This window comes from Stenella coeruleoalba, assembly GCF_951394435.1.
Source record: "Stenella coeruleoalba genome assembly, chromosome: 8".
NCBI lineage: Eukaryota > Metazoa > Chordata > Mammalia > Artiodactyla > Delphinidae > Stenella > Stenella coeruleoalba.
The window spans coordinates 28,114,105-28,136,403 of NC_137154.1; the positions used below are offsets into that span (position 1 = coordinate 28,114,105).

The 22,299-nt window shown below is 38.4% G+C and overlaps 1 protein-coding gene across 3 annotated transcripts in view; it reads left to right on the plus strand.

Annotated features, from left to right (window-relative positions):
* The window catches only part of KCNA4 (potassium voltage-gated channel subfamily A member 4), a 156,915-nt gene extending 135,354 nt beyond the window's left edge, over positions 1-21,561 (plus strand). For 2 of the 3 annotated variants that reach the window (XR_013829318.1, XR_013829321.1), the window contains 2 exons: positions 13,800-13,854; positions 19,907-21,561. The gene's annotated coding sequence lies outside the window, so the exon portion shown is untranslated. The remainder of the gene's footprint in view (positions 1-13,799; positions 13,855-19,906) is intronic. The other variant, XR_013829319.1, reaches the window with a different exon arrangement.
* The last annotated feature ends 738 nt before the right edge of the window (positions 21,562-22,299 follow it).

Consider the following 22,299-nt stretch of genomic DNA (forward strand, 5'->3'; position numbering starts at 1 on the left):
CAGATTCTATTTTATTTGTCAGGGCATCTGGGATCCAACTGAAAAAAACAGCTGCCTGTCTATGGATGTGCTAAGTCAGTTTATAAACCTTTTCTTTTCCTGAAAAATCAATTTATGTTGCATAACATTCTGGAGTCCCTCATCAAAAGTCTAAATTTTTGCAGGCCTTGAATGAGATAATGGTATACAGAATCCCACTGCTTATATTATGTTTGAGAATGCTGTCTTCTTGTCCTAGAAAGATGAGTAGTATAAGCTTTCACAGTTGAGAATGTATGACCATTCAGAATTGCTAGAATTAATGCATTGTTTGAAATAGTTGTCTTTGTTTTTGTGCCAATTTTAGTTGCCTATTTGAGCAGAAATGCACTTTGAGTTATTTTTAGCTCTGTATGTTGGATTTAGAATTCAATGGATTTACTTTTCACCAATACAAATACAAAGTCTGTAATATGGGCAGCAAGTAGAGGTTGCAACGCTCTATTTTTAACCCCTTTGGCTCCTCAAAATGATTCATAGGTCTGGTTTAAGAGCAACCAGTCAAGGAAACACAGTCTATGAAACACACTCCGCTTCTTTAAGAAATCATCACAACCCAGGATTTGTAAAATTTCAGCTTGGTAAATTTATTCATTATTGTTAAATCTTGGAGGAGTTAAATACCTTTTTTGGAAAATGGCTGTTGTCATCTGGCTATTCTCAGTATTTCTTTGCATGATAAATACTGCCAGTCATGTGGATGTCTTAGTCTTTGCCTGTTACAGATAGGTTTAGACAGTTGTGGGTTGCAGTTAAAGATTGCCACTCTGGGGCTTCCCTGGTGGCGCAGTGGTTGAGAGTCCGCCTGCCGATGCAGGGGACACGGGATCGTGCCCCGGTCCGGGAAGATCCCACATGCCGCGGAGCGGCTGGGCCCGTGAGCCATGGCCGCTGAGCCTGCGCATCTGGAGCCCTGGAGCCTGTGCTCCCCCAACGGGAGAGGCCACAACAGTGAGAGGCCCGCGTACCACACACAAAAAAAAGATTACCACTCTGCAGGATGTTTTTCAGTATTTCATTTGTATAATTCTCTTTTGTTTAAAAAAAAAAATAAGGAAATGACTTGTCAGAGCAGTTTCTCTCCCAACTGCTTCAATTCAACATTTATGTTCCAAGAGATTCTAGGTTTTTTTTGTTTGGTTTTTGATGTAGTAGTTGTTGTTTTGTTTTTATTTATTATTATTATTATTTTTTTTTAAAGCAAGGCTTATCTACAAGTCTTGGGCACCTGGGAAGTTCCTGTGAGCATGATTCAATAATGTGGTTGAGGGCTAGACCATCACTGTGTCACTGGAAATAGATAGATTTGATCACAACACATATGGAACAAATGCCAAAAGACTGTTGGTAATTGTTCTTCTGGAATGGTGGCATGAGGAGCTCCATGGACTTGCTATCCAGTGAAACAACCATAAATGGTGAACATTATTTTAAGAACAGTCATTTATTCGAGAAAATTTTTGTAAGGACAGTCACAGTCTGTGGCACTTGAGCCATGGCAAGCTTTCTCTCCTCCAGCTGAGTATAATGTCAGCTTCACTGGGAACAGATATGGCCAAGGGGATGGGACTTACTCTCCCATGATATCTCCCCTGGAGGAACAGGTCACCAGCATTTCTCATTCCTTCCCAGATCCATGTTGCAGAGACTCTGTTCCAGGCAAGAGCGGCTGAGGGGTTGGAGTCTCCCTTCCTCCACCCAGTTCTCATTCATAGGGCAGAGGTTCTACTCCAAGGGGTAGGCTGAGAATACTAGAGCCCTGAGCACCCTTACCCCAGCTTGCTCATAGGGCAGAGGTTCCACACTAGGAGAAGCAATCTGAGAAGACCAGAGGCTACTTCCTCCACCTAAAACTCTGCTAGTAAAGCAAAAGTGTCACTTAGAAAGTTGGCCATTGTCCCTGCCCCGAGCTCCAGAGTAGTGGCTCAGAGATTTTGCCCAGTTTGAGACAAAGGTCATAAGAACAGACAGCTAACTCTAAGGCTGTCCCTAAAAGAGTTCACTTTATTTGGAACAGAAATTTGGGAAATTTAAGCCTAAGGGTGCTCTAGAAAACAATGGAGATTTTGATGATAAACAATTAGGAGAAGGTGGGTAGTTTCGTAAGAGCAAAAAGCTAAACTATGGGCCAGATAGTTTACCATAGAGAACTGAGAAGAGAGATAGCTAAGAAGAGCCTTCCTGCGTTTAAAACAAACACTAATTACTGGCCTCAAAAACTACCACTGAAAAGAGCTCCAAATTTAATTGGATTAGACTGCAGACCAAGGACATTGTATACCCAGGGCATTGTTGAAAGCAGTAGGGTAATCATTTGGCAATTAGCAGGGCCAAATAGCTGGATGTGATGCCTGTAGAGGCAAGCAGCTTCATAGAGAGGTCAAGAAGAGAGACAGTCAAAGAAGATCCTGTTAAAACCACTATTACCCCAGGGTGACTGCATTCACGCTCGAGGCTGTGCTGAGGAGTGACCTGAGAGCCTTCACACTGTGGGGGAAACAGACATCACTCAATTAACTAGTACAGTCAATTCACTATACAAGTAAGAAATAAGAAAATAACAAATCCTGGAAGCATGTGTGTTGGTATATGTTCAGTTTGTGCAAAATATTACTTAAAATGTCCAATTTTTAACCAAAAATTATGACATGAAAAGAAACAGGAAAATAAGAACCAATGAAAACAAAAAGTAAAGTGGCAGATGTAATTCCAACTATATCAATATTAACATTAATAGTGAATGGACTAAACAATCCAATCAAAGGGCACAGATTGTCAGACTGTATGTTAAAAAAAAGATCCAACATGTGCTGTCTACAGGACACAGACTTTGTATTCAAAGATACAAATAGATTGAAATTAAAAGGATGGAAAAAGGTATATTGTGCAAATAGCAACCATGGAAAGCTGGAGTGATTATATTAGAATAAGATAAAATAGACTTTAAAACAAAAATCTCCCCAGAGATAAAGAAGGATAGAATACTAAATCTATATATTTATAGCAGTATATCAGAAGGATTTACAATTATATTTATGCACAACAGAGCTCCAAAATACATGAAGTAAAAACTGACATAATTAAAGGGAGAAATAATAATTACATATAGGTAGATTTAACAAGAGCTCATACAATAACTATAATAATAACATTTGGAGACTTCAGTTACCCCCTTTCAACAATGCCTGGAAGAACTAAAATCATGATAAGCACGGAATCAGAAAACTTGAGAGCCACACTATGTGAAAACCTGTTATGTAGTTTCCATAATTAAGGTTGTCTGATACTGGCCTAAGATCAGTGGAATAGAGTTGATGATCCACAAATAGACCCTCACATTTATAGTCAATTGATTTTTGACAGTAATTCTAAGGTGATTCAGTAGAAAAAGATGTCTTTTCAGCAAATCGTTCTGGGACAGTTGGATATACACATACAAAGAATGAAATTGGACCCTTTCCTCATGCCATAAAAAAAATTAACTCAAAATAGATTATAGACTCATGTAAAAGCTAAAGGTATAAAACTCTTAGAAGAAATTATAGAAATAATTATTCATGATCTTGGGTTAGGCAAAGCCTTCTTAGATACGACACTAAAGCATGAGACAAAAGAAAAACACAGATAAGTTGTACTTCATTACGTTTTGATGTTTCAAAGGATATCATCAAGTAATTGAAAAGACAACTCACAGAATGGGAGAAAAATGTGCAAATCGTATCCCTGATAAGAGATGTGTATCCAGAATAAATAAAGAAATCTTTCATCTCAATAATAAAAAGACAATCCAATTAAGAATGAACAAAGGATCTGAATAGCAGTTGTTCAAAAAAGATAGTCAAGTGGCCAAAAAGCACATGAAAAGATGCTCAACGTCATTAATCATTGGGGGAATTCTAATCAAAAGTACAATAGAATATCACTTCACATCCATTGGGGTGACTGCAATAAAAAATATGGACAATAAAATATGTTGGTGAAAATGTGGAGAAATTGGAACCCTTATACACTGCTGCTCCCCAGAATGTAAAATAGTATATCAACTTTAGAAATAGTTTATCAACTTTAGAAAACAGTGTAGCAATTCCTCAAAAGGTTAAACACAGAGTTACACAGCAATTTCATATATATGATAGAGGTATGAAAGCATGTTTATAGCAACATTATTCATAATAGGTAAAACTGGAATCAACTCATTAGCCGAGTTGGTGAATAGATGAACTATGGTTTATACACACAATGGAGTATTATTCAACAATAAAAGAATGAATGCTACAACATGGATGAAATTTGACAACTGTATGCTAAGTTTAAGTCATTTATGAAAGATCACATATTGTATGATTCTATTTGTATGAAATGTCTAGAATAGGTAAATATACAGAGATAAAAAGTAGATTAGTGTTTCCCTTGACCCGAGGGAACTGCAAGGAATGGGAATGATCCCTAATGTCTACGGGGTTTCTTTTCTGAGATTATGAAAATGTAAAATTGATTTTGTTTATGGTTAAATATTTGATATACATATTGTGCATGGCTATTTCTCAGTCTGAACTCTGAATATTCTAAAAAACATTGAATACTTTAAGTGGGTGAATTGTGTGGTATGTGAGTTATATTTCAACAAAGCATATCATTCTACCTGTGTATATCTGTTTGATATCACCTTTAGGTTTAAACTTACTTCCACACCCATAGAATTCCATAGAATAAAAGAATTATGTCTTATAAAAGTATTTTATCCCTTGAGCCTAATTTCCAATAAACTATTTTTATTTTTCCTTTGTTTTAATTGCTGATTCCAATATTCTGCGTGGGAAAAAATTAATTTATAATTATTGATTTATTCCTCAAAGATGAATATGATTAAGCCAAAATTCCCCAGTAGAACACATTAATTACACATCCTTTATTAGCACTTCAAGGAGAGGGTTTTTTAAAATTTAATTGTTAGTTAAATTAATTGTTTAATTTGTTTGTATAAAATGCACATTCCATAATTGCTTATTAATAATGATGGCAAGGTTATATTACTGTATAATATATACTGCTTGAAGGAAGCAGTAGTGTAAGGCATGTAGATATTTAGGAGAGGTTGATTTTTCCAGCAAAAGGAAGCAAATGAAAAGCCCTGAAGGTGAGGTGGGAGCATGTAAGATGGGTTTGAGAAATAACAAAAATTAGACATGTCTAGAACAGAGGGAGTGAAAATAGCAAATAAGATCAGCAAGGCAATGAGGAGCCAGAAAGTACAGGACCTGTAGGTATTGCAAAGACTGCCTTTTATACTGAATGAAAGGGATAGGTTTTGAGCAGAGGACAGATGTAATCTGCTCTACATGTTGAAGGAATCACTCTGCTATAGCAGGGTAAGGATGAAATCAAGGAAATGACCTAACCACTACAGTAAACCAGAACACAGGTGATAGTTTTGATGTAGCAATGAAAGTGGTATAAGAAGTGTCTTGAGTCTGAATATATATATATATATATATATATATATATATATATATATATATAAACTTATTTTATATTGGAGTATAGTTGATAGTATAGTATAGTATAGTATAGTTAACAATGTTGTATTAGTTTCAGGTGTACAACAAAGTGATTCACTTATACATATACATGTATCTATTCTTTTTCAAATTCTTTTCCCATTTAGGTTATTACAGAATATTGAGCAGAGTTCCCATATATTTCGAAGATAGAAGCTATAGGATTTTCAGATAGGTTAGATCTAGTGTATAAGATAAAAGAGGAGACAAGAGTAACTCCAAGTTTCTAGGTATGAGCAATGGGAAGAATGGAAGCAACAATTACTGAGATGGGGAACACATCTGTTGAAGCAGATTTGTGTACATGTGGAGTGAAAGCATGGATGGGAAAAGGAAAATCAGGATCTCATTTGAGATAGCTAGATGCAAGGGATAACTCTTTAAGGTTGATTGAGTGCTGGATGTCCTCAAAGATAAAAGTTGTAATGAATCAAATGAGCTTGATTTAAAAAATTGATGTAGTATTCTAAAGATTTCACATTGAGATTAATTTTCCCAAATAATTTATTGTATTTAGTGAATAATGACAAGGAAAGAAAAGAAGAGAAAAAGGAGAGCGGTTAGAGGGAAAGAGGAGAGAATCTCTAGCACCACAAGCTTCTTCCTTGAGCTCCTGAGATACTGGGTAGTATCGTAGTATCCCTTTCTCATAACTCTGAGCCCCACATTTTGAGGCTCCTTTTTTGAAGTACTAGGTTCTGATAAATCTAAACTCCTACATTTTCTTTCCTAATCCAAGGCAGTGGTAGTCGTTTTCTACAGTTATTATCTTTGTGTTTTTGCATTTTAAGTCTTCCAACACCTGTGTAATCAATCCCCTATAGTAAATTTTTGTTTTTTGCAAAGTCCTTATTTACTTATTTATTTATTTATGTGTAGTTGGTTTACAATATTAATTTCAGGTGTACAACATAGTGATTGAATATTTTTGTAGATACAGGCTCTCTTTCCATTTCTTTGCCTCATCTTTAATTTCTTTCATCAATGTTTTACCGTTTTCCAAATACAGGTTTTTCACTTCCCTGGTTAGGTTTATTTCTAGGTATTTTATTCTTTTTGATGTGATTTTAAATGGGATTATTTTCTTGCTTTCTCCTTCTGATAGTTCATTATTAGTGCATAGAAAAGCAACAGATTTCTGTATGTTAATCTTGAATCCTGCGACTTTGCTGAATTCATTTATTAGTTTAATAGTTTTTTGGTGAAGACTTTAGTGTTTTCTATATACAGTATCATGTCATCTGCAAATAGTGACAGTTCTACTTCTTCCCTACCAATTTGGATGCCTTTTATTTCATTTTCTTGTCTGATTACTGTTCTGCAACTTCCAATATTATGTTAAATAGAAAAGGAGAGAGTGGGCATCCTTGCTTGTTCCTGATTTTAGAGGTAACGCTTTTAGCTTTTTACCATTAAGTATGATGTCAGCTGTGGGTTTGTCATAAATGGCCTTTCTTATGTTGAGATTTGTACCCTCTATGCCCACTTTGATGAGAGTTTTTATCCTGAATGGATGTTGAATTTTGTCAAATGCTTTTTCTACGTCTATTGAGATGATCAAGTGATTTTTATCTTTCCTCTTGTTAATGTTGTATATCACATTGATTGACTTGAGAATGTTGAACCATCCTCGCATATCTGGGATAAAGCCCACTTGATCGTGGTATATGATCCGTTTATATCTGAATTTGGTTTGCTAATATTTTGCTGAGTACTTTTGCATCTATACTAATCAGATGTATTGGCCTATAATTTTCTTTTTATTTAGTGTTTTTGTCTGGTTTTGGTATTAGGGTAATGGTGACCTCGTAGAATGAATCTGGAAGTGTTCCCGCCTCTTCAATTGTTTGGAAAGATTTGAGAAGGATAGGTATTAGCTTTTCTTTATGTGTTTGGCAGAATTCCCTTATGAAGCCGTCTGGTCCTGGACTTTTGTTTGCTGGGAGTTGTTTTTCTTGTTTTTTTTAATGATAAATTCAATTTCACTCTTAGTGATCAGTCTGTTCAGATTGTCTATTTCTTCCTGACTCAGCCTTGGAAGGTTGTATATTTTTAGAAATTTGTCCATTTCATCTAAGTTGTCCAATTTGTTGCCATATAACTGTTCGTAGTATTCTTATATGATTGTTTGTATCTGTGATATTGGTGATATTGCTGTTCCTCCTCTTTTATTTCTTATTTTATTAATTTGGATCCTCTTTCTTTTTTTCTTGATGAAACTAGATAAAGGTTTATCAGTTTAATTTATCTTTTAAAAAACTATCTCTTGGTTTCATTGATCATTTCTATTGTGTGTTGTGTGTGTGTGTGTGTATGGTTTCATTGATCATTTCTATTGTGTGTTGTGTGTGTATATTTTTGTTTTTGGTCTCTGTTTTATTTATTTCCTCTCTGATCTTTATTATTTCATTCCTTCTACTGACTTTGGGCTTTGTTTGTTCTTCTTTTTTCTAATTCCTTTAGATGGTAGGTTAGGTTGTTTATTTGAGATTTTTCTTGTTTCTTAATGTAGGCCTGTGTCACTATAAACTTCCCTCTTAGAACTGCTTTTGCTACGTCCCATAGATTTTGTGTTTCCATTTTCATTTGTCTTGAGGTATTTTCTGATTTCCTTTTTGATTTCTTCATTGACCCACTGTTTTTTTTTTTTTATAGCGCCATGTTGCGTAGTCTCCATGTGTTTCTGTTTTCCCCATTTTTCTTTCTGTAATTGATTTCACTTTCATACCATTGTTGTAAAAAAAAATTCTTGATATAATTTCTGTCCTCTTAAATTAGTTGAGACTTGTTTTATTCCTAGCATGTGATGTATCCTGGAGAATATTTCCTGGGCACTTGGGAAGAATGTGTACTCTGCTCTTTTTGGATGGAAAGTCCTGTAGGTATCTATTACATTCAGCTGGTCTAATGTGTCCTTTAAGACCACTGTTTCCTTATTGATTTTCTGTCTGGATGATCTGTCCATTGATGGAATTGGGATGTCAACGTCCTCTAGTATTATTACATTATTGTCAATTTCTCTCTTTATGTCCGTTAGTATTTGCTTTAAATATTTAGGTGCTCCTGTATTGGGTGCATATATGTTAATGAGTGTTCTATCCTCGTCTTGTATTGATCCCTTTATCATTATACAGTTTTCTTCTTGGTCTTTTGTTATAGAATTTGTTTTAGAGTCTATTTTGTCTGATATGAATATTACTACCCCCATTTTCTTGTCGTTTCCATTTGCATGAAATATATTTTTCCATCCTCTTAGTTTTAGTCTGTGTGTGTGTCTTTAGCTCTGAAGTGAGTGTCTTGTAAGAAACGCATAGATGGGTCTTATTTTTTCATCTAATTGGCCATCCTAGATCTTTTGATTGGAGCATTTAGTCCATTGACATTTAAAGTGATTATTGATAGGTATGTACTTATTGCTATTTTGTTACTTGGTTTCTGGGTGTTCTTGTGGTTTTTATCTGTTCTTTTCTTCTTCTTTTAGTTTCTTCCCTTATGGTTTGATGATTTTTTAGTGGTATGTTTGTGTTCCTTTCTCTGTAATTTCTGTGTATTTATTGTAGGTTTTTGATTCATGGTTACCATGGCATTCATATATTCATACTCATTTTAAACTTGTGGTCATTTAAGTTCAATCTACATTTTTCTTACTCCTCTCCTTCATATTTTGTGTTTCTGATATCACATTTTACATCTTCATGTTTATCCCTTTATTGTCATTGTAGTTATAGTTGATTTTACTTTTTATTTTTTTATCTTTTAATCTTTGTACTAGTTTATTTAAATGGTTGGTTCTCAGCCTTTACTATACATTTGCCTTTATTAGTGGGATTTTTCCTTCCTATTGATACTTACTTCTTGTTATAGGCTTTTCTTTTCCACTTAGAGAAGACCCTTTAACATTTAGGGTAGATTTAGTAGTGTTGAATAGTACTAGTTTTTCTTGTTTGAGAACTTCTTTATCTCTCCTTTAATTCTAAATGATAGTCTTGTGGGGTAGAGTATCCTAGATTACAGGGTTTTTTTTTCCCCTTTCAGCACTTTAAATATATCATGGCAATCCCTCTGGCCTGCAAAGTTTCTGCAGAAAAATCAGCTGATAACTTTATGGGGTTTCCCTTGTATATGACTCTGTTTTTCTATTGCTACCTTTTATCTTTATCTTTAATTTTTGCCATTTTAATTATGATATGTCTTGGTGTTGGTCTGTTTGGGTTCATCTTGTTTGGGACCCTCTATGCTTCCTATACCTGGATATCTGTGTCTTTCTTCAGGTTCAGGAAGTTTTCAGCCATAATCTCATAAAATACATTTTCAACCCCTTTCTCTCTCTCTTCTCCTTCTGGAACCCCTATAAGGTGAATCTTGGTACAGTTAACATTGTTTCAGAGGACTTTTAATCTGTTCTCATTTTTAATATTTGTTTTTCTTTTTGCTGTTCTGATGGGGTGATTTCTAATATTCTAACTTCCAGATCACTTGTGCATTCTTCTGTATCACCTAGTCTGTTGTTAATTCCTTCTAGTATGTTTTTCATTACAGTTATTGTATTCTTCAGTTCTTGTTCCTTGTTAAAATTCTCCCTGTGTTCATCTATTCTTTTCCCTAATAGCATTCTTATGACCAATGCTTTGAACTCTTTGTCTGGTAAATTATATATTTTTGTTCCATTAGTTGTTTTTTCAGGGGGTTTCTCTTGTTCTGTCAATTGAAAAAAATTCCTGTGTTTTCTCATTTTGCTTAACTCTCTCTGTCTCTATGAAATTAGGTGAAACAGTTACCTTTGTGCTCTTGAAGGGAGATTCTTGTGTGGAACCATCCTTATACAGTCTGTATGTGCTCAGTGGCTTTAGTGGGAGAGCTGGATCTGATGTGGGCATGATTCATATCTTTCCCCAGGGTGTTCCAGCAACTACCACCTTGGTAGGAGATGGGGCTGGAGACGGAAGGGCTAGAGCCAGAGCCAGGTATGAGCTGGGGCTTCTCCTCTGCTTAGTGGCCTGCACCACTGTATTGGGGGTGGGTCCCAATTTGCTGGAGCAGAAGCCCTGGGGGTCAGGTCTGAGTTGGCTCCGTTCCATCTAAGTGTGCACTCTCCCCCCTCCTAGCACTGGTACCCTTGCTCCAGGGCTGTGGTGGCCCTGGCTCCAGTCAGAGTCCTAGACTGCTTCCTAGATGTGCTGCTTCCGTAAGTGCCAGTAATGGAGTGGAGTCTAGATTTCTTACAGTCCTCCTGTTAGTCCCACTGGTTTTCTAACCACTAAGGGGACTTGTCTTCCCATTCTTATACCCCAGGGCTGGGGCATCCAATATGTGGCTCAAACTGCCCCCTCCCAGGGAGGATCCCCTTTCTCTTCTGTGTCCCCTCCCAGCGGTACAGCTCCTGACCTGATCACTTTTCTTCCCTTCCTACTCAATTCTGTGTGTATCTTTCTTATAGCCTTGGTTGTATAAGAGTCTTCCTACCAGTCTCAAGTTCATTTTCAGTGAGAATTACTCACATGTAGATGTATTTTTGATGTGTTTGTGGGGAGAGGTGAGTTCCACGTCCTCCTACTCTGCCATCTTGATCAGAATCCTCAGTTCTATTTTCTTTAAATGCCTAATACAGGTTTTGTTTTTGTCATTGGACTCTAACTGATACACTCTAAGTATGTGATACAAACCCATTACACTTAGTATGAAACAACTACACTCCTTTTCATTGTTCTTAAAATTGGTCTTCAATTTTCCTCCATTTGCTATTCATCAACAGACGGTTTGCATAAAGGGCATATTGCATTCTATACCAGTGGTGTAATAGCTGTTGGAATATTTTGGGCCATAACAGAGCAACTATGTTGAAACAACGAGTAGAAATTTAAATTGAGTTTTACCTTTTTTCTTCTTGTAAATTTTGGCATATGAACTGTTTTAAGTTAGGATAGGGCTCACTTTTTCCTATGACACTCAGTATTTTTTGAGCAGTTCTCAAGAATTGAAATGCTATATGGTTTTACATTTAAATGTAGACGTTTTTGTGGGGGAAGGCATTGCTCCCTGCTGTGGAGCTAAGTGACTGTTTTACTTCTTTGAAGATGATTAAACGTCTCTTCTGACTTTCTTTTCTATGCAAGTTTCAGAGGAAAGTGTTCTTAAAGTGTCTATTAATCTACATTCTCATTTAATAAACCCCATTAAATCCTTACAATGAGGGAGTCATTCCTACTGAAAATATCATCTCTCTGGATGATATACAAGTATATAAATTATACAAGTTACTGTTTTGGGCCCTTATGGAAAGATAGCATTAAACAAACAAAATCTCACAGTCTAGGGGGAATATGGCTATGCCTGAACAAGAGACAAAAATTATAGTAGATTTCCAAGTTAATTATAGATGGGAACTCATTTAAAACCTCATGATAGTAATCTAAACTGCTTTTAGCATCCTTTTATTACTCAGGATAATCCTTTATTTAATATTATTGGTCAAGACTGAAAGAATTAATCCACTAAACTGTATTTTCTCTTTCTGACATCAAATTTACTACTTCTTGTGGCTCTCAATGAAGTAACCCAATTAATTATTTTGTCATGTAAATTCAGGCAAAAAAATCTAAATTTTAACAATTTCACACGTTCTGTATACCATTTTAGAAAAGGAATTAGGATTCTGTTTCAAATATAGCTCTATGGACTTCATCATCTTAAGTACATGGAAGACAATTTCATTTTCACCGTCCTTATCCCTTATCCAAAGATTAGATCATCTAGATCCTCAGGCATTGAACACTACTTGGTGATAGGGATACAATTCAGGCACATTGGTTATAGCAGGTACCACTGGTTGCCTATTCAGCAATCATTCACACCATTTGCCTTGCTAACCAGATTTTTATATTTCTGGCAATGAAGTTGTCCAATGAAAACATGTACGTGAGGCAACACAAGAATGTGAGCCCTAGAGATATAGCAGTAACTTTGTGAGCATGAATAGGACAAATGTGAGGGAAGAAATCAACATGCTGAGGCTTGTTTTGGATGGCAGAATAATAAGATAGAGGGACCTTGGCCTTGATGGTATTTCAGAGCCATTTCTGGAATTTCTCTACCTTCAGAGCTCTTGGAATATGAGGTAATTAATGACTATTATTTAAAATGCTTTTCACTGGATCTTCTATGTTCTAATCAACTTTTATAGATTTTGTAGTTGATGACTTGTCATCCATTGGTCACAGGGCTTACATTAGGTTCCTGAACCCAATTCCAACATGTGTGTGTGGAGGCTTCCCCACACCAACAAGCAATTCTCAGAATACCATCTGGGTGTCCCACAATTCAATTCAATCCTGACACTTTCTGTCTGGAGATAGCATCAGATTCCACAGGTTAAGGGCTCAGTTCCACAAGGCTGTGGTTAGTCCTGCTTCACACCCCCTCTTCAGAAACCAGTCATAAGTCTAGGTTGTCACTTGTACTTCTGACCACTGGCTATAGATCAGAGGTTCCTATCTCTTCCTTGGGCTTGGTTGATTTTCTAGAGTGGCTCACAGAACTCAGAGAAACATTTTACATATAACTTGGGAGCAGCCGGATGGAAGAGATGCGTAAGGCAAGGCATGGGGAAGGGGTGAGGACCTCCCATGCTCTGTTTAGGTGTGCTGCTCTTCCAGCACCCACACGTGTTCACCAACCCAGACGTTCTCTGAACCCCATTCTCTTGAGATTTTATGGAGGCTTCATTACATAGGTGTGATTGATTAAATCATTGGCCATTGACAACTGAGTCAACTTCCATCCCCTCTCCCCTCCCCCGAGGTCAGGGAGTGGGACTGAAAGTTCCAACCTTCTAATCATGTTTTGCTCCAGCCCCCATCTTTAGGTGCTTTCCCAAGCACCTGGGTTTTGGGATCTGTGAGCCAGGAACTGTGGATAAAGACCAAATGTATATGAGAAATATATATTTGGTCATCTGAATGACCAAATACATATTTCTTATAAATCACAACATTGCAGGGCCAAACTAATAGTCAAAGTTGTTTACACCTCCCTTGTGGTCCACCCTTAAAAATCATTTTATAAATCCTCCAACCACAAACCCCAACGTTTGAATTTCACTCCCTGCTCGATAGAGAATGTCCTCACCTGACAATTTCCCACCACTATAGTAATAAAGGCTCTGGACCAAGCTCTGCCTTTATTCTTTCTGCTTCCTGACTACAGTTGATGCTTCTTCATGTGGCCCTGCACGATGTGGCATGCCTCCTCTTCTTAAACTGTAAGTAATAAACTCTTTGTTCAGTGTCACTGACCTCTCTCTGTTGTTACCAAGTCACCTTTATAAATTAAAATTCTGTGGGTGCAGTTGAGACAGTGGTGCAATGAACAGGGTGACTTGGTGCTTGATGAAGGTGCATGCCCCTAGCTTGTTCTTGACTTATTAACTGGATTCACCAGAAAATGCTCCCTGGGAAAGCATGGCTGATGCTTGTGCTTTAGTTGTCATGGCTTTATCTGTGTCTGCCATATGATGTATAGGTGTTCCAACCTAAACTGTAAGAGGACTTCTAAGGTATATGCCTCTATGATATACCTGGATTCATTTAGTTTTAGGGAAGGATAAGCCACCTCTGGGATATATAACTGGATCCACTGGGTACTGTTTGATGCCCTAACCCGTGCCCAGGAAGGGGAGATGAAGTTGATTGGCTAACCTGCAAGGCAAAGGATCCTTGAAGGGAGTGGGGAGAGGCTTCTTCCAGAAGGATGTGTTGGAGGCAAGTCTGATTCACTGACTCAACAACACTGAAATCAGTGGAAGAGTCATTCAGTCAGATTGGGTTCTTTTCTCCCCATAAGCTAATTATTGCACTGGCTTGCTCTTTTAGAGGGCATCTCTGGAAAAAATCTGGGCACTGTATCACCTGAACTATAGTGATGCGACATGGGGTGCCCTCCTCACGGAAGCCATGGAACCTAAAAGGCTTAAATGTTGCTTCAAAGGCAAATCTCTCAGCTGTTGCCTGCCTGGCTGCTGTTGCAGTTTGTCCCCTGACCCTATAGGGTATAAGGAATTCTACTCGTGGAGACTGGTGAATGAATTAAAGCTTAATTAAATTAATCAATTAAAGTAATCAATGTTTAATGAAAAAGAAAAGAGAAAGGAGTATTTTGTTCCCACTCCCCCTAAGAAAACTGAGGAGGTTTCTCAGCTCATCAGAGACTGTGAATCTCCAGGTCACTGTGCTTAGGCACTCTTAAGTGTTGCTGCTTACCAATATGCTGAGTGTCCTTCTTAAAGCCAAATTGCTACAAAAGAAAGAATTTGAAAAATACAGCTGTGGCCACCATTGCTGTCCTGGATGTAGACCCCAGCCCCTCTGAGGTTGATCATTCCTCCCTAGAAAGTAAGACTTCACTGCAGAGGTCACTTTGAACCACTAGGAGTTTTTCATTTTTTTTTTATCCAAGGAAAAGAGGAGCAAATGTGTTTGATAGTCATAAATTTCATGGAAAAAAACAAGTGGAGTAAAGGGATAGCGAGTGCTACAAGGATAGAAGTGTTATTTTGCACAGTGCTTTAAAAAAGGTGACAAGAACTAAGTACGTGAATGAAGTAAAGACAGGAGCTATGCATCTCTGTGGGAAGAACATTCCAGGTTGAGGAATTAGCACACGCAAAGTCCTGAAGATGTTAGTTTGACTGGAGTCATGCAATGAGGGGACAAGTTAGAGAAGAGTATGACTAATTTGTGTCAGTATTAAGTGATAAATATACACAAAACACTTAGCATGGTGAATAACTGTTATTTCTCCATTCCATTTTATTGCAATTCAGAATACACACAATCTTGGTATTTTTTAATCTATAGCTTTGCTCCTTGGTCCACATTTTTTACAACGTGGCTCATTATGGCCTAGAAACTCAGTTGTCTTAGGTTCATATTTTTACAACTTTTTCCCCGTGTGACTCATATGGGAATCCTAACATTCACAGTTAGTAGCTGAGCTTTTAATCTCACCAGTGACATTTATGACACTCATGAAAAGTCCTTAAGTCTGCAGAATTTTCTAATGACTTCTCTTATTTATGGACCAGAGAGGTATATGTATGTTTGATATCCCTAAGCCATTATTATATTATCCCTAAAATTGTTCACCAAAAGAAATGTGAAATATGGGAAGTTATCAAAGACACGTTAAGTGACAAGAGCAGGTTGCAGAGCCATATGTAGAGTATCCATTATCCATTATTTTAAAAACAAACGACATGTATTTATGCATGCATGAAGGGATGCTAAAATGACCTTGTCTTGGAGTCTTAGTTGAGTTCTCAGAAATGAGAAGAATAGATGTTAAATTGTTAAATACAACCAAATCTACATTGAAGTGCTTGACTATCAATGTAGGCTATGCATTGGGAGTGGCAAAAAAAAAAAAAAAAATTCCTCGCAGGATTAGCTCTTTGCCCATATCAAGTCCAGGCTGTGTAATAGACTCTCAGAGAGCTAAGAGTTCTTGAGAGCAGTCAGAGTGTGACTATTTTGGGAGAGACTTTTAAGTGTACTGAGTGATTCCTGCATCCGTTTGAGAAGGAGTGATGAACAGGCCTTCCTAACTTTGAAGCCAAGTGGAGGACTTTCTAGGAGAATCATTTAGAGAGCCTGGCTTCTGTTTTCTGGGATTTTTATGTTGTAAGGCCTGGCATGTGACACCTGCCTGAAGTGGTCTGTGGCAGCTAAAAAAGAAAATAGGCCTGCATTTGCAGAGTTTGGCGGGAAAGGATGTGTGCTTATGTAGACCCCAAAAGGAAGCAGGAGGAGGGACTTGTCCAAAGACACAGCACCCAACAAGAACAACTGGAGGGGCAAGGAGGCCCCACAGAAGGGTGGGCCATTTGAAGATGGGAAATAAGAGAAGATGTCACCCACATCTAGGATGCTGCAGTGAGAAATCTCCAGGATTTGGGGATCTCTGAGGATCCCCAAATGTCTCAATATAAACCAAATTTCCAGTTGACCAACTCTGAGGGCCCCGATATAGAGAGTAACCATACCAGTGAAGCAAGGCCTTTCCTGACCTTAACTTCTTCTCCCTTCCCTACTTCACTGCTTGTGGAGTCAGAGGAGTCCTGGTGGATAAGGAGGAGGAATAGAGGAACAAGATGGGCAAATAATGAAGGGTCCATTATGCCCTCAACTCCTGCGCCATAGCCTTTTCCTTAACCCACGGCAGGTCCCAAGCAGGGGCAAAGGAGACGCTTTAGTGTATTTTATATATATATATATATATATTTATTATTATTTTTTTAAATTAATTTATTTATGGCTGCCTTGGGTCTTTGTTGCTGCTTGCAGGCTCTCTCTAGTTGTGGCGAGCGGGGGCTACTCTTCATTGTGGTGCGCGGGCTTCTCACTGTGGTGGCTTCTCTTGTTGTGGGGCACAGGCTCTAGGCACACGGGCTTCAGTAGTTGTGGCACACGGGCTTCAGTAGCTGTGGCACATGGGCTTAATTGCTTTGCGGCATGTGGGATCTTCCCGGACCAGGGCTCAAACCCGTGTCTTCTGCGTTGGATGGCGGATTCTTAACCACTGCTCCACGAGGGAAGTCGGATATTGGGTTTTATATCATGTAAAAGGATGCTTTTAGAAAGGTAAAATTATGACTCTCATGCAAATGTAAAATGAACCTGTGTCCAAGATTATATTTAATTTATAAATTAATGGGGAAAATAGAATATAACCAGGTTCAAGTTTTAAGAGTGTATATGTAACAAGTACTTTTGTGTAAAGCATCAGTCTTTGTCAGGTGCTTGGGCACACAGTAAGGGGCAGGGGAGAGGTAAGGACAGTGAGTATAATTAAAAATTCAGAGCAAGGAAATAGTACATGGAGGCAGACAGATCTGGTCAGACTCTGGAGAACAGGTACATATTAGGTGTAAACAATGACCTTAAGATAAGCAGAGGGAAGACAGGGAGTGGTTCTTAGCAGCAACACTTAAAATCGAGACTGGAAGATCATGTTTCCTGGGACTGGAGAATCATTTAATTGAATTGGACTGAAGATTTTAGGAGTAATATGAGAGAATATTAACAATGTAGGTAAGAAAGATGACATCTGCTTTGCTCAGCATTTTAGTCCTAGCCTCAGGCTAGGGTGCCTGACACTTAATATATGATTAATAAATATCTTTTTGCATGAATGACTGTTTACATTATTGTGAAGTGGAGAAGGCCATGAAGCTTCAGATCAGCAAAATGAGCAGGATATTTTAGAAATATGATTAGAGTAGTGTAGAGGCATCAGAGTAATAAAGATCAGGTATAAAATACTAAGAGCCTGAAATGAGGCGGGGTGGGATAGCTTTTGGAAAAGTAAAGGAAGAAGTGGGTATGAGCTCTATTACAGAGATAGGATTTGTGGGCAGGGTTTGTATATGTGAAGAGGGCCAGGGGAATAGAGAGAAAAAAATATTAAAGAGTACTTCCATATTTTTAGGTTATATCGAGGAATCTGTGCTTACAGCAATATTTTCATTTAATTTCCCAATGTTTACACATGGAATACCTTTTTTTTTTTCTGTAGACATACAAATAAAATTCACAGGATCATCCCGAAGCAAAATTTGAAAGTTGGAAAATACATTTTCTCTCCTTTTTGTAGACTATCTCCTTTAATGTTGACCTCTTCCCTTTCATCTGAACAGGGCCTTGTGCCCTCTTACTGAACTTCTCTCTATAAACTAGAAAAGGACTAAGTCTTAGTCTAGGTTCTTCCAAAAAGCAGAGCCAGAAACACAGGCTTCCATGATGGTTATTTATTTTAGGAGGTGACCCTAAGGAACAGGATTGGGGGAAGGGGAAGAGTGATAGAATGCAGTAGGATAGAAGGACCCTTTAAGAAGGTGTTACCTCCGAGTGTCTGCTGTGGACAACAGGGGCTTGATCTTGCTGGAGACTTTTTGAGTTGTGCAGGGAGCTCCTCAGAACTGTCTGCCTGCAAGGCAGAAGAAGAAAGTATTTATCCATAGGTTCCTTTCCCTCCTTGATCAAGGCTTGCCCCATAGTGTATTAACGCCTTGTCACTGAGGTTTGCACATCAGAATAGCTGAGAGGGATCCTGCAGGTAGTGGAAGTGGTCGGTTTAAAGAAGTTCCACGACAGAAAACAGAATTATGTGACACAGTTGAAGTAACATGCAGTCAGCTTACACCTACTCATAGCTGAGTGCCCTGAGTGCTATAGCAACAATGGCTGGAGTGAAAGTGTGGGTGGGAGGGATGTGAGCTGGGCAAAAGACGTGTCTGATACAGTTTATGCCTCGAACTTGCGCCCTAATTCAACAGGTTATCCCAATTAAATCATCATACAGCCTTCAAAGTGGTGGCTGGTGACAACACATAAAGAAGATGTCCTATACAAGAATTAGGATAACCTCTCTATGGATATTAGTCAGTTTTGTCCTTAGCCATCCTAGAACTTGCTTAATGTGTCTATGAACAGAGAATCCAGGTAACGGAGAGAGGCAATGCATGAGTTAAACATTATAGGCTCCCTTTTATCAAGGCTGATCTAACTACAGCTTCTCCTGGATGGCCTGGATGCCAGTATCAGAGATCAATGCTAATTGATATCTCACTGTTCCTCAGGGAGACTAACCAGTCCTTTGGTGGCAGATTAATTATATCAGATCCTTTCCATTTTGAAGGAGGAAAAAATTCATTGCTGCTGGAATTAATGCATCCTCTGGATATGGTTTCTCCTTCCTTCCTATAGATCTGCCATCTTGGCCACCATATATAAGCTTTAAAATGCCATACTAGGGCTTCCCTGGTGGCACAGTGGTTAAGAATCCGCCTGCCAATGCAGGGGACACGGATTCAAGCCCTGGTCCAGGAAGATCCCACATGCCGCGGAGCAACTAAGCCTGTGTGCCACAACTACTGAGCCTGTGGTCTAGAGCCCGTGAGCCACAGCTACTGAGCCCGCGCACCACAACTAATGAAGCCCGCGTGCCTAGAGTCCGTGCTCTGCAACAAGAGAAACCACCACAATGAGAAGCCCGCGCACTGCAATGAAGAGTAGCCCTGGCTCGCCGCAACTAGAGAGAGCCAGCACACCACAATGAAGACCCAACGCAGCCAAAAATAAATAATAAAAAAAAAAGCCATACTATGAGTCAAGTCCTTGGTAGTAGCTCAAATTATAGGTGACTTTGCCTAGGCTGTGAAGTTGCTCCTGATTTATTATTTTGGCAAGTAGATGGGTGTAATTTAAGGGGCTTCCTCATGGTACTTGCTACCATAATGTTTCTTATTTTTATTTCAGGGAACCACTGTGAAAATTCTGCCAGCTGCTAAGTACACTAATCCCAATTATGCATTCAGGGACTGGGGAAGTAACCACAGGGTGAGTCCATGCACCCTTTGGATCCACTGTGAGGTGGACTTGGGCCAAGATTCAATTTATTATTTAGATGAGCAACCAGTATAACCAAAGTCCATGTTTATGTTTCTGGTTCCAGATATTAGTAACAGCTCAGACCCTGCAATGGTCTGTGTATTCATCAACCCTGGAATGGTCTGTGTATTTTCCCTTCCCAGGGTATAGATATTATGATAAATATCTGCAAGTCCCTTCGTACATACTTGATTTGGTTCCAGACTTTCTCCTCCAGAGAAGACAACCTCTCCTTCAATCAATGGACTCTGGCATGAGAATTTGCTCAGATATGGGATGTAAGTGAGAGATCATGACTTTTCATTGCAGCAGCTGACCTCAACCTTCTCCTTGTCAGCTCTTGACTTTATCTGATTATACAAATACACTTAGACCCCCCTGCCTCTTTGTCATCCAAAGAATACCATGGTCTATCCCTGCTACCATGACCCCTCTGTTTATGAACTGATTGGGTTTGAGTTAATAGTTCCATAAATTGCTTTCCACTTACGGTCAACTCCAATGTTCATTCATTCAACTGAAAATATTGATGGAACATGGACTTTGTGCCAGCCACTGTTCTAGATGTTGAAGGTGCTGTCAGGAACCAAAGAATAAAGTCCCATCCTCACGGAGCTTACATTATAGTGGGATATTCACATTGTCCAACAATCACTAAATATACCTAGAATGTGTTAGTGTGACTATAATTTGGTTATAATAGTAAGCATTTTAAATGCTTCTAAAGTATCAGATAGAGTGGCTGTGGACTCACAATTTAAAAATAGTTAAGAACTGCTGTGAGTCGTGAAGGTATAAGCTGTATTTAGCTATGTACTTCAGATTTTCCCTTTTCCACTTCTTTTAGATATTAGAACCATGTTTATGGTACCTGATATACACAGATGTTGACAAGCCTAGACCAGATCTATAGTGTCTGTAATATATGTAGTATTATGTTGTTAAAAGGCAAAAAATATATTTTTAAATTGTAGCACTGGGGGTTGAGCTGTGGTAGTAGGGTGTTGAATCTATGAACCACAACTTCAGAGTACTGCCTGAAAGAACATGCTTGGTTGACCCAGAAATTTAGGTTGGCACATTTGCATGTATAATACGTAAGAGGAGATTAATGTATTATGCACACTGTAAATGTCTATTCAGTGTTATTAAAAATAAGTTAAATATGTGTCATACCAGAGCAGTGGTGCCTAACCAGGAGAATGGACAGAATTAACTGAAAGACTTAAAACAAAAAACCTAAAAACCCATAATCTGGATTCCAGCTCTGGAGGTTCTGATTTTCTGTAGGTTTGTGGTAGGGTCTGGGCATCTGTTTTGTTAATAGCTCCACAGGTGACTGGGATGCACAACTAGCATTTATAAACAGTGCGTGTGAGGTACAGAAAGGCAGATTTTGATTCTGTGCAAAGGGAGAACTTTCTTACAACTATTGTAACTGTCAAGAGTCAGCATAAGTAGGATATAAAATTCAAATAAAGTTAGTACTAATATTCAGACATATGCCTATATACATACTATTATTGGCCAAAGTAAACTGTGCTAAACAATTTCCTTTTATTTTCATCACGATCCAAATGTTTCCAACTCATGTGATATTGTTTATAATATATTAGTGTAAGTCTAAGATCTCCGCATATTTCCTTCTAGACTACTTTTGCTACAAGGTCTGTAGCAAAAGGCAATACAACAGAGTGAGTTCAGATTATTTGTAATTCCCATCTTTACCATCTGCCTGTATTCTCATTAATTTCTTTATTCATGTGCAAAAAATAGGTATAGTCGTGATGCCTATTCTTGGAGATTCTCTTATTCCTTGTTTTCTATTTCCATATGGAGGAAGTTCCACTGGAAAACCACCATGAGTTTCTCACCTAATGAATGCTGTGTTGCTCTGCCCAAGTCTCCCCCGTTAGGACCAATTCATTCAATTCTTCACCTGCAAGGGTGTTGACTGTCCACAGGCCACAGATGAGTCACACTGCAGTAATAAAAAATAATTGCCTGTAACTGAAAGGATTGGCCTTGCCCAAGTTATGTCACCTCCCAGGCACAGCCTGCATCCAGTGACCCCTAGTTAATGTAGGGGTACAAAGGCCTGGCCCTCTTGCCTTAACACAAGGCAACTGGGCAAGGCCTTTGCTCCAGAGTTCCTGGGAGATCTGCAGAGGCCTCGGTTGCAATTGCATTGCAGTTCAGCTCCTCCCACTGCCCAGTCCTGCTTCCTTCAGCGCCCACAGGTGTTGAACCCCAGGGAACTC